The following is a 12,744-nucleotide window of genomic DNA, read 5'->3' as shown; positions in this document are numbered from 1 at the left end:
TTTTATCCTTCAATCCCAACAGCCTGCAGGCTGAGTGCAAAAAGACAAAGTTTTAACTCAGGAGACTGAAGCTATATCTGCATAAGCAAGTAGTGCAGCCCCACAGGAGAAGACTTGTAGAGCAAACCTGTTGGTACCAAGAATGCAACATCCAAACTCCATGTGTTTCAGGTGTTGAACTCAGACTAGTTGATATTCAGTTTCTGTGGATTGAGCACCTCTTAACAGTTGGACTGTATCTATTGTACTCATCTTCAACTCACAGTTAGGTTAAAAAGAATCCAGTCAGCAATTTCTGATACTGCTTCATGACACAGTACAGTAATTGGGAATAACGGGGATATCCACTTTAAAAGTGCACTCCTGATATAAATCCTAAATTGAGCAAGCACCTGGACAGGGTGTAATATTATGAATGCACATAATAGTGTTGTGGCACAAAATCTTGAAGTTTAATATTCTGACTTGCTTTATTAGAATTCAGGCAAAGTATTCAGCCCTAAAATTTGACATTTTACTCTGCTTCACATATTCTGACTCTAAAGCGTTGAATTCAAATTAGTCTTGGAAGCAGTCATGCTGAAAGTTTAAAACTCCATTTGCATATTCCATTTGGAACATATTCCATTTACCTACTACTGCGGATTTAAACTTTAAGATTACACTTTGATGTATATTTTCTAATTTTTTTAATCTACCCATAACCTTCTTCATAAGAGTTTTCTACAAAGACATAATATATCAGATTCCAAGGTATGACCTCTTCAACAGAGTGAAACATGTAAAGCATGACATTTTTTCTGGGTGGCAGGGTTTGTTGATAAAGAGTTTCCTTTATTACTACTGTGTTTGCTCATTTCAATAATGGGATCATGACTGTGGTAAAGGTTCAATATGGCATAAAAAAAAAGCATCGAAAATTTTGTACTGTACATCAAAGAAAAGGTCTTATGAATTTAATAATTTTAACTCTGATTTATTAGATGTAACATTTAACTACCTGTTAATGTGGAAACTGCATTAAATGTTAGCAATTTACACTTGGATGCAAGCCCAAAGTAATAACTGGAATTATAATTGATGAAAACACAGCTCTTCAGATGTAAGCTGTATGTCCCTGTGTGTCCCTTTTCTCGAGCAAAAGATTTGGAGTGAAATATGGCTTCGGAACAATATAATCCTTCAGAAGAGCTGCACAGACCTTAGTGAGAGAGGAGTGAAGAACTTCTTACACAGATGGAAGATTTTCATATTTTCTGCTTTCTCCAAATACCCTTGGGAAGCAGGAAAACAATAGATAAGTAACACATAATAGCACAGTTCTAACGTGGCCTCTGCCAGCCCTTCCTATCAGCACCTGTCAAAGCTTCATCTGCAGGTTGATTTAACATGTGCTCACCCAGAAAGGATGCTTTCACATATCAAACCTCCTTATCTACCTGCTCTGGCTGTGAGAGATGGAGGAGGTCATGGCCATGGGAGGAGTTATTTGCAGATCTTTCCTCTCTCTTTTTCACTGAGTTTTTATTTGAAAGGGAATCTGAGTGGTGCTATTTACAGTCCTGTTGAGGAAGATTTAGCAGACCTGAGGGACAAAGATACAGATATAATAAATTCTGTGAAGTTGTGACTCCGGGCCCACAGAGATGAAAGTACAAACGCTAATGGCACAGCACAGCATGTTGGGGTCTGCTTGCAAGGAACAAGAAGGTAACAAAAACATATTTAAAAAGGTATTAAGGGTAATTATATGGGTAGGGGTAGGTGCTTTTGGGCACCCCATAATTCTACTCTTCCTTTCCACTCTTTGTTCCTCCTCCTCTTTCAATCAACAAGGATGCATCTTATTTATAATTTACCAAAATTTTCACTATTCACAGAGCTGATTTGAAAAACTGTAGGATTTTTTTTCTTTGTTACATATTTATTGTAAAATATTTACTTTGCCAAAATGACACTTTATACAATTTTTATCCGCCTTTAATTACTACTCCAGTCTTGCAAATCTACTTTTTTAGAACTCTTAAGTAGAAAGCAGGGATTTTCTTGCCATTCTTTGAATTATTGTATGCAAGATTTACCATTTCTTGTCTTAGAATTTCTGCTTAAACATGGTATTTGAAACAAAGATTTCTCTACAGCGAATACCCATGTTTTTTTCTATACTACACAATTTGCCTTGCTAGAACATCTAGCTTCTCTTAAAATTGCCCATTACCACCTGTTTAAGAACACCTCTATTGACATTGTAATCTGCTGAAGCACTTACACATACATATGCAGAAATTTCTCTTCAGACCTGAAGTCTTCAGTCAGATACATTTGTACTTGTAGAAGTCAAAGCTACCCATCTCAATCCCACTCACAGGCTGTGTGACCACCTATGAATCTCTAACTCTGCGGGGAAAATACTTCCCTCTTTCAACAGCTTTTTTTTTTTCTTTTTTTTTCTACTCCTGCCTTAGCAAAGCATTCATATCCCTGAGTTAACACTAGTTGAATAGCTTGAGTAATAGTAAAGGGTAGCACAACCTCATCCTTTTAAGATCCAAACTGGTAGTGAAAGCAAATTAATTTATGTATTTTTGTATAATAATAAAAAAAAAGTTTTAGAGTTGTCACAACTACTGTATTTATTAAAGTGTTTCAAATTGTAATAAATTACAACTGATTAATTTATGGTTTAGTAGAAAAATTCATTAAAATTTAAGTAACTAGCTTTCAGTCAGCATTTATTTGATTTAAACTAATTTTTATGTTTGAGCACTTTTTGGTTGTAAATTTGAAAACAAAAAGTCAAAGATGACTTGAGTTCAAAACAAAAAATCCAAAGATGGCTCTTCCTGAACATTCTTTAAGCTCCCCTCCTACTTGACAAATATAGCACTGCTTATCTTTGAATGATAACACTTGAACTTAAAAAATTAACATCAAATGAAGAACCAACCTCTGCATAGCCACATGTCCAAAACTGACACAAAGTTACAGGTTTGGGTTTACTTCTCTTAAGACCTGAAGCTGAATTACTGGAGATGACATAGGCTGCTAACACTGTAGTTTCTGTGGCCTTGGCACATTGGAGCTGGTTACAGAGAACGGTAAGAAAACAAAGGCACCACTAAAAGAATGGAGTCTGGAAAGAAGATGAGAGTTAAGGACACAAAATGAGTAAAACAGAGGAATGGTAAGAGTAAGAGAAAAATATGAAAAGAATTATGGATAGAGAGATGAGGAAAGGAAGAAAAATACACAATGAAGAAAAAAGCAGAAAAGCAAGAAAGAAATAGATTATGAACAGGTTTTACTCAATTGTATCCCTTTAATCAGTTACTCCTGATTTTTTATTTTAAAAAGGAGCCATTATATTTAAGTTTTTTAATTGTTTAGTAAAAGAATTACCTTTCAAATTGCATCACTTAAGCGACTCTTGGATATTTAAGACCTTTTCTTTCCAACTTGGCTCCTAGTCTGTATCCCTAAGTTCTTAGAATTCTTTTTTTTTTGTTAAAGGCTGCAGTGATATATTTTGTGCTACCATCCTTGGCTAAACAGTTGCTCTTAAATACGTGTAGTGGGAAAACTTCATGCCACTTCAGACAGGCATAACATTTTCTTGCTGACACTGCCAGAAGGCACAACTAGCAAGTACAGTAGCTTTTTTTTTTATTGTCACATGAACAAAACCAAACAAGTCCAAGAACACACACTCAGCAGTGCTAAGTATCATGGAGGAAGAAATTCTAGCAGAGGAAAAAAAAACATTACAAAAAGAAATTTAGGCACAAGAATATATTATATCCCACCTGAAAAGCAATTTATGGACACATTCTGCATGCTCAGGAAAAGCTGGTGTAACCATCAGCATCCACTGTTGCTCATTCATAGTGTAGGAAGTTCAGTGCTTGAAGAAAGTAAAACATCTTCTGTTCTTTGGTAGTCACCAAATGCTCTGAAATTATTTATTTATTTATTTGTTTGCCCCTTCTTTTGGCCAAAAAAAAAAAAAGCGCCTTTGTATGGTTTATTTACCTCCTTTCATCAATTACTTTTTCTTTTGCGTTCAGAACGTCTCTTCCTTCCACTTCTCTTCCTCTCCCCAAGTATCTTTTATTGATTTTGTAAGTGAGAACGGACATTAAAAGTGCAGGGGGAATATAAATGGCAATTCTCAAATAGTTTTCTTATATTATATGTCTTTATCAATGCCCTATTGTATGGAAAGTAGTTGTCCACGCCTCGTGCTGTGAGTAATTCATCTTCGTGTGTGGTTTGCTCTTAAAATATTTGGTTTTGTTCAGGTGGCTATCTAAAAAGCAGTACTGTTTCAGGAAGGTAGTTTTTGGTGTTTTGGCGACAGGTGCTCCCACAAAAGCATTAGTATTTATTTGCTCATCTTCACCAGCTGCAGGTAACAAAGGAGTTACCTGAGCAGGAGTTAAGGCTCATGCAGTCTGTGATACAACTTTTCCAATTCAAGCTCCTCTGTCACTGTTTCTCTTCACAGAACCCTATTCCCTAACCCGGAGAGTGACCACCCAAAAGGTGCACAGACCTTAAGAGGTCCTCCACAAGAACCTTTTTCATCTATTGGATTTTGACAAGTTCATACAATGCTTCCTTAGCTTTGCCATTGGGGGGAATTAGGACTGGCCAAAACCTTGCCAAAGAAGCCAGATCAGTAAATGCAGACCCATATTGAAAGTCCTCACACAGGACAGGCATTAAGCAAGTGCTTAAACTGATCTCTCTTCAGCAATTAGCCCTTGAATATATGCCATAGATGTCTTATGGAGCAGCAACAGCTCACTGAAAGGGGGCTGAGAGCAACCACAGGTCCACTCAAGATGGACAATTCCTATGGCAATGAAAATATTGCACCTCTAAATTGAAACTGTGGTGATTTCCAGAAGTCTTGGTTTTTCAGTGGTAAAAATTCTTGGTCGAAATGGTTTTCTTACCTTTTGACTCTTTTTGAAGTGCCATGACTTTCATCTGCTATTGTTTTTTTCTCTGAACTGGTTGTCTATATTGAGCAGTAAAAAAAACCCCACCCTATAAACCACCAACAAAGGCAATCATCAAAAAAAAAAAAGTTCAGTAGGTTGAAAAATAGAGAATATGCAATTATATTTTTAAAAATTTAATGCAGTGGCTGTTACCAAAAAGTGATGTTTATAGACTGCCTGCAGTGACAAAGTTCAGTAGCTCCACGCTTACTGAGATATTTTTGAAAGTGCATGCATTTTACTTTTAGCCAAGTTCTACTTCTGTTTGCTAGGAACAGGTTGTTTTAAATTTATTCCATTTGCAAACATTCAGTTCAAAGAGTTCAATGAGTTTTTAAGGATTGCTTTAAAGACGTCGAATTTTTGAGTATGTTGAACTGCAACTTCTAGACGTAACAGACCAAGAATTTCAGGATAAAGACATTGTCTCCATATATATTCACAAAGTATGCATATGCATTGCTTATGGGTATTATTAACAACATTTTATGGAGGAATCTAAGACAATCACAGTACTCCAGAAACAGAAAAAAAAAAGAGAGTTAGGTTATAGTGTTTTGATTCCATGCCTTCAGTCACCTCAGTTATGAAAATTAAACAACTCATGATGAAGCAGTAACCAAAAAAGGGATAAATTAGAATTCTGTCCTTGACTCTCTAGTTTATTCTGGTGTGCTGGTGCACATAGACTTGAAACTGTTGGCTTCCTCCCATTAGGGTGACTTTATTTTCTTACTAGTAATACCCTTTCACAGCTCAGTTTTTTTGTTTGGTTGGAGTTTTTTACATGGCTGGGGACTTCTAAGTGACTGTCTAGGGTAAGTCCTTCTCAAAGGATCCTAATATAGCTTATTGATTGGTTTTGTCCTTTGTGTTACAGTTTTCAAACAGTCTTTTCATTTGTCTGCATACCACAAGCTGAAAAAGCCCCCATTTTCTGGGTTAAAGACCACAACTGCCAGAAAGTAACTCCAGTTACATCCAGTAATTCGTGAACAAATGATCACAGATTATTGTGAAATAACAGTTTTACTTCTGCTCTGCCCTTCAGGCTGTGCATTTTAACATTTTTCATCTCCTTAAAATATCCAGTCATTATACTCATGTATAATGCTTTTCAGACTGACATTACAAATTTTTTTTTGTTTTTTTTCTCATGTGTCACTACTTCGTTGATTTCTCAAGCATATATGAAATATATTCAAAACTACTTGGTGGAAGAAATTTAGTTTTTCTATCCATTTGCATGGCAACAAGCTCCCATCCCAATTTTTTGTTTACCAACAGACTCGTGTATCTATAGATAAATCTGTGTTCTCCCAGTTGTGTGGAGCAGGAATAAAAGCATCCAGAACATTTCAGCCCTATCTCTAGTCAGATAAAATATAGAAAAGACAGAATGCAGACTTGTATTCTTGTCTGGGTAACTAAAAGTCTAGAAAACTGTAAACACAATTTGTTCTAACAATTATTTTTTTTTCTTATCTGCCAGACACCATCAAAAAAAAATTCTTTGACTGAAAATCCAAAGTTTAAAATATGCTATCAGACACATAGAAAAGTTCATGACACAGCCACCCTACCTACTTGAAAAATTATTTCAAAGAAAGCATTTTGCATATTGGCAAGGATGATGGCAATATTGGCAGCACTGCTTTATAGAGTAGATTTCCCCCTAATTTTTAATATCTCGAGTACGTAGAAACCACTTTGCAGGAGCTGTTTAGAAGGCTGTTCAGCAGATACTGCAAAAATTTACCAATGTCTACATTTCACTGTTATCTTACTGCTATGTGGAGCACTTAGGAAAGAGCAAGCAAAAAAGGAAAACGAAGGAGGCAGCAAAGAGTACTTTGTGAAAAATCTGTAACAGGAGAGACATGGATTACAGATAGTGAGGACAGATCAGGAAGAGGCCTTATCTATTCAAAGAGAATGCTCGTCTGGAAGCCGGAGAAGTTTGAACTCCCTTAGCTCTTTCCCGGAGGGCACTTGTAGCCCGGTGGCTGGAGGTGAAAGCAGCCCAGGTGAGGCGCGTGCAGGACCCAGCCAGGCAGGCACTCCCGTGCCCTGGCTGTATGCAGCCGCATCAGTCCTTACAGCTGCCTCCTGTAATCTCATTTACTTGCAGATCAGCACCGCAACTCATTGGAGCGGTTAGGAGCCACATTTCAATAGCCAGTCATAAAATATTGAGCTGAAGAGGTATTGGGCTGCTGCACATCAGAAATTCTGACCTTGATGGGAGCTCTTGTTCTGAATGAGGTTTTATCACGGTATAAAAACCTCCTCAGCTGTCTTTGCCCCAGCTTGCATAAACTGCTACACCAGAACAAGTATGCTCCTGATGCACACTGAATTTTTTCAGGCACCGTACTTTTTACACACACAAAACTAAATCTATTTCATCGATCGCTTCTTTTCTACTTATTCGTCTTCCAGATTCAGGATAAACTTCTGATGAACATAGGACTAGATGGAACAATGCTGTCAAGAGGTAGAACTCTTACAGATTTTGTTACACCTTCTAAAAATGAAAGCTTTCAGGTTTGTGTAGCCGGGGACCAACAACTATGACCAAAAAAAATCAAAGCCTAATCTAATGCAAAACACATGGAATTACATTAAAAAATTAGTAGGTAATTGCCATGAAGATGTTATAAGAAAACATTAAATCATCTATTATTGTTATAAAAAGAAGCAGTGACAATTTACAGAAGAATCTAAATGAATTAAATCAGCACAATTCCTGCATATAAACAAGGATCACAGCAAATGAACATATTCTCTAGCTCTGTGTGACCAACTAAAACCAATTGAAGCAGTACTATAGCAAAATGCTTTTTAAAAAGTGATAGACAAAAAGGAGTCAAAAAGGAATCAAAGGTGTCTTTTTTTCCAATGAATCTTAACCTTTAATACATAATTAGAATTTCACTACTTAGTTAGGTTTGGAGTATTTTTTTCACAATTGAAGACGAGTGTTTAATGTTTTTGTTTCTTTCTAACTTTCTATTTACACAGGACATCAAATATTCACTTATGTTTACTTTTTTTGGAGGTAGCTCACCTCTAGCAGTTTTTTGATGATTTAGTAAAGAGTTTTGGAAAGGCGTTTTACTATGTTTTTTAGTTCATGGTGTTCAGAGAGAAATTTAACATATTAATGCTAAATCCTTTTTAACAAAAAATAAATGTATACATTTTGAATTTAAAACAATTTTCTTTCAGTAACTGGGACATTCTCCTCAATATGTTATGCTGGGATCCCCCAATTTTGTCAAAGATAATTCTGGAACAAAAGAAAAATAAAAGACTGTGAAATACTAAAACAAATGGATACCCCAGTTCTTCCATTTTTCCACAAAAATAGAGGGGGAAAATAAGTTGTCATTTGGATAGATTTTTGTCTCCGCAGAGAATGTTTGTTAAATTAATCTAAATTGGTCTAAGGAAAATAAAAATTAAAATATTATAGCCAGTTTTTTGAAGAATAGTTCTAAAATACTAGGGATCAAAGCTACCCTTTATAAAAACTCTAAAAATGATCAAGAAATTGAAACATTTCTAAAAAATTCTTAAATAATTTAGAAGGAATATAATTGTCTCATATCTACTACACTCATAATCATCTTTTACTATGATAACAGATATGAACACAGACAAGGTCTTTCACAGTTTGCTCTGTTGAACATATTATGTTTTCCTGTATAAGTTACCCTACCAACCTTTTTCTCCCCATTTCTTCTCTCTGAAATACCACCTTTTTCTAAAAAACAGGACAATACAGGTGTCATCTTGCACCAGCTATGGAAATGAAGATGTTTGCTGTACATGCAATTAACCAATTAACTCTAAACCTACGCTATTTTACCAAGGGTTGGCCAAGAGGTTAGAGGGAGGGAACACCACTCTCTCTCAGCATTAACAAATCCATTGTGAAAGGGACACTCTTCATCTCATTTATAAGACACATGGTCCCATAAAGCCAAGATTTATAAGGATGCATAAATTATGCCTACATGTCAACAAGACAAAAGCAGTCTCTGTCAGCATCATGGTGTGCTTTTCATCACTCCACAAAAAAAGAAAGGAACATGCAATTTTCAAAAGGTCTCCTTTCATCACCTGGAAACATCTACAGGATAAACTGAAAACAGAAACAAACTTGTTATGCTATCTGAATATACCCACTGGGCTTATGGATAGACAAGGAGAACACCAAGGAGAGTGGGGGCAAATTAAAAAAATAATTGGAGCTTTGCTTGTTTGAAATCTGAAAAAGCTGGTTCTTAAACGCTGAGTTAATGGGTGCTCAACTATGCCCTCTTACAGAAATAAGGTACTTTGCAGTTTTCAAGTGTAAAGTAAAACATGTATTTATTAATAAAACCACAATAGCACATATCCCTTCAGTTAAAGGGACAGTCTTAATGCAGTCAATCAATACAAGATGTATCTCACATTTGATTGATTTTCTATTTCTGTTGGCCTTTCTACATCAACAAGGGAGCTAAAAACAAGGAAAAAACGTGAGCATTACCTGTTAAAGCCACTGACAAAATTATTATGAGGGTTTAGCTTCATCTTCATCCTTAAGTCTGCACGGCTCATGGTTGCTATTTAATATGGGATTATATCTATGTATTGATCCTGGAAGAAATTAGTTATGAATAAAGGTTATTGGGATTTTCATTTAAAATACATTATTGGGAAAAAAATCACTTGTAAGTCAATGGAAATTTTCTTAAGTTTGGTTTAAAAAAAACCAACAATACAAAAAAACTCTCTCAGAACATACTCTGGATCTTCATGAGAAGACAAGGTCTCAGTTGGAATAAGATCTATGAAAAAAGGGACTCAAAGAGTACGCTACACTTAAGACTATTTTATTCTTTCACCAAAAAGACACCACCTCAAGAAAATCACCACCACTGGAAAGAAACCCCAAACCAAACTCAAAACTCAACAAAAACTGAACCACACTCTCAAAATCATTACAGTTCAAGATGTGTAACTTCAGGTAAGTAGGTTTTGTGTAACTAATAATACCATTGGTATATCACTACAATAAAACTGATGCTATTAAACACGGGTCTGGCCTCTCTGAAGGCAAGGTCCCTTCTGACTGATTATATTTTCAGTAAGCGGGATCCTGAACAAACCGAAAATCAGGCCACTATTTTAATCAGCCTCAGTGAGTTAAGACTAATCTTTTCTGTCTTCACACAAATAAAATATCCAGTGGTCTGTACAAGTGCTAAACACAGGCTGGCTCTGCATGCTTCTGTCAGAGCTAATTGCTCTGTGAGATACTAGGAGTGGAAGAAACTTTGGGGAGCCACATGTGAAGAATGGCTTGTTGATAAGACTGCCTTTCAGGGGCAGTAAAAGCAAAGAAAGGATTTCCTGATTGATAACAGAAGAGATAATGAAACTCTGAATAAAGTGATAGTATGTCAGCAAAAAAAATCAAGAAAATACTTCTCCTTTTTTGTGTTTTTTTAACAGTATTTTTTTGTCTCTACAACAGAGTCAGAGAGGCAGCTCATACAAATGCACAAATAACTCACGTTTTCATTTCTCTTAGGTTTGCTCAATTTTAAGAACTGGTCACCAACTTTCTAGCACAAACTACTTACAATGAAATACTTCAGAAAATGTTTTCGTATAGAATACCAAGGTATTTTATAGGAAAAATAAACAAGGGTGCTTCCTTCTTTATGCATTTGTATTTATCATGCAGTACAGTCAATCCATTGATCCAAATGGTATCAAAACAGTGAGAGATGATGTGAAAGGAAAATAAACTAATTCCTCTGAAATACTGGGCTGAATGGCTGCCTTTCAATAAAGCCTGACATCATAAGGAATATGCCTATTAGCCTAAAATCATTACTTCTACAGTTCTGCTTTAATCATGTCAGCTACAATGATAGCTTCTAAGCAAGGAAAAAGCAAGAGCATATTAAATGTGTTTATCCTTAAATGAGCTGCAATCAGATAGAAAATAGCACTTTTTATAGAAGAAAATCTATTGCTGCTCACATGCATCGATGAGCTGTAAACTAGCATTCAGGAAAAAGATGTTCTTCAAGTTTGTCAGCTTGCTGTACTCAGTACAATTTTCCCAACAAATATTTATTTATTTATTCCAAGATATCTTGACCCAGCCAAGTATTCATTCCTCAACATATTTCTAAGCATATGAGCATCCTTAGTGGAGATGCCAGCACTCTGCTGGATCAGAGCCTATGAGCTGCAAAGAACGCTTACTAGCTACAGTATTAATTGAGACACAAGGAATTGTAACCTCTCAGCACCTCTCCATATGTTATGACCTCATTTAGGGCTTCTGATCAGCTGCCAAACATTTACTTAGGTGTTAGCACATTGTAAGTTAATGTGTAACAACTGCAATAAACACTGAAAATAATGTATTTCTAAATCTCTGAGATCTATTTAAAATCTCAACAAAACTTCTATATAAAAAGTGTTGTCACCATTCTACAAATATGACACTATAGGTCATTTAAGTGTAATTTAGAGTTTAATAAACCTTGAATTTTTATTTGGGTTCTTCTCAGGCCTTCTTATACAAACCGAACAGGAAAAAATATATCTGCAGTATAAAGGTTACTTTATCTTACCTAGGATTAATACTGACACACGTTGAGAAAATGATCCAGTATTTCCTTTATCTATAAAACTGTGAACCGAATTTGTTGCTGTGGAGATTCATATAAAAGATTGGGCTGGTTTAGGCTGGGGTAGAATTAATTTTCTTCACACTAGCTGGTGTGGGACTGTGTTTTGGATTTGTGCTGAACACAGTGTTGATAACTCAGGGATGTTTTTGTTACTTGTGAGCAGGGCTCGCACAGATCCAAGGCCCTTCCTGCCCCTCACTGCACCCCACCAGAGAGGAGGCTGGGGGTGCTCAAGGAGCTGGGAGGGGACACAGCCAGGACAGCTGACCCCCACTGACCAAAGGGATATTCCAGACCTTATGGCATCATGCTCAGCATATACTGCTGAGGGAAGGACAGGGGGGCACTTGTAGTAATGGTATTTGTATTCCCAAATAACTATTACACGTGATGGAACTCAGCTTTCCTGGGAGTGACTGAACACCTGCCTGTCCATGGGAAGTGGTGAATGAATTCCTTGTTTTGCTTTGCTTGCATGACCAGCTTTTGCTTTACCTATTAAACTGACTTTATCTCAACCTATGAATTCTTTCACTTTTACTCTTTTGATCCTCTCCCCCATCCCACCATGGGAGTGTGAGGGAGTTGTGGTGCGGGGCTTAGTGGCCATCTGGGATTATACCATGATAAAGGTCCAAGTAAATACACATTAATCCTTTGAAAAACAGGACAAAGAATAGCAAATTTGTTGGTGTCTTCCAAAGGTGACTGCAGTCAATTTCTGTTTGAGTTCTGAAACAGTTTTCATATGCCTAACACTGTACTGTAAGTATTTAGAACCACAAAACCCTGCTGTTGGTATAGAGAAATGTGAAGTATCATACAAGGATAGACCATGGTCTATTTACTTTGCTATATGCCAGTGATGGACAGAAGATGTAGGCTGCTGACATTCAAGTGAATGCACTTACACCTTAATATAGATACTCCTCACACTATTTTTTTTTTTTATTTCTCTAAGTATATGGCATTTAAATCTGGGGTTTCAGGCTGAAATTAGTACCAGTTGGATGATGCCCTTAAATCAA

This window comes from Cinclus cinclus, chromosome 5 (genome assembly GCF_963662255.1).
Source record: "Cinclus cinclus chromosome 5, bCinCin1.1, whole genome shotgun sequence".
Lineage (NCBI taxonomy): Eukaryota > Metazoa > Chordata > Aves > Passeriformes > Cinclidae > Cinclus > Cinclus cinclus.
Note: the sequence above shows the minus strand (reverse complement) of the source record.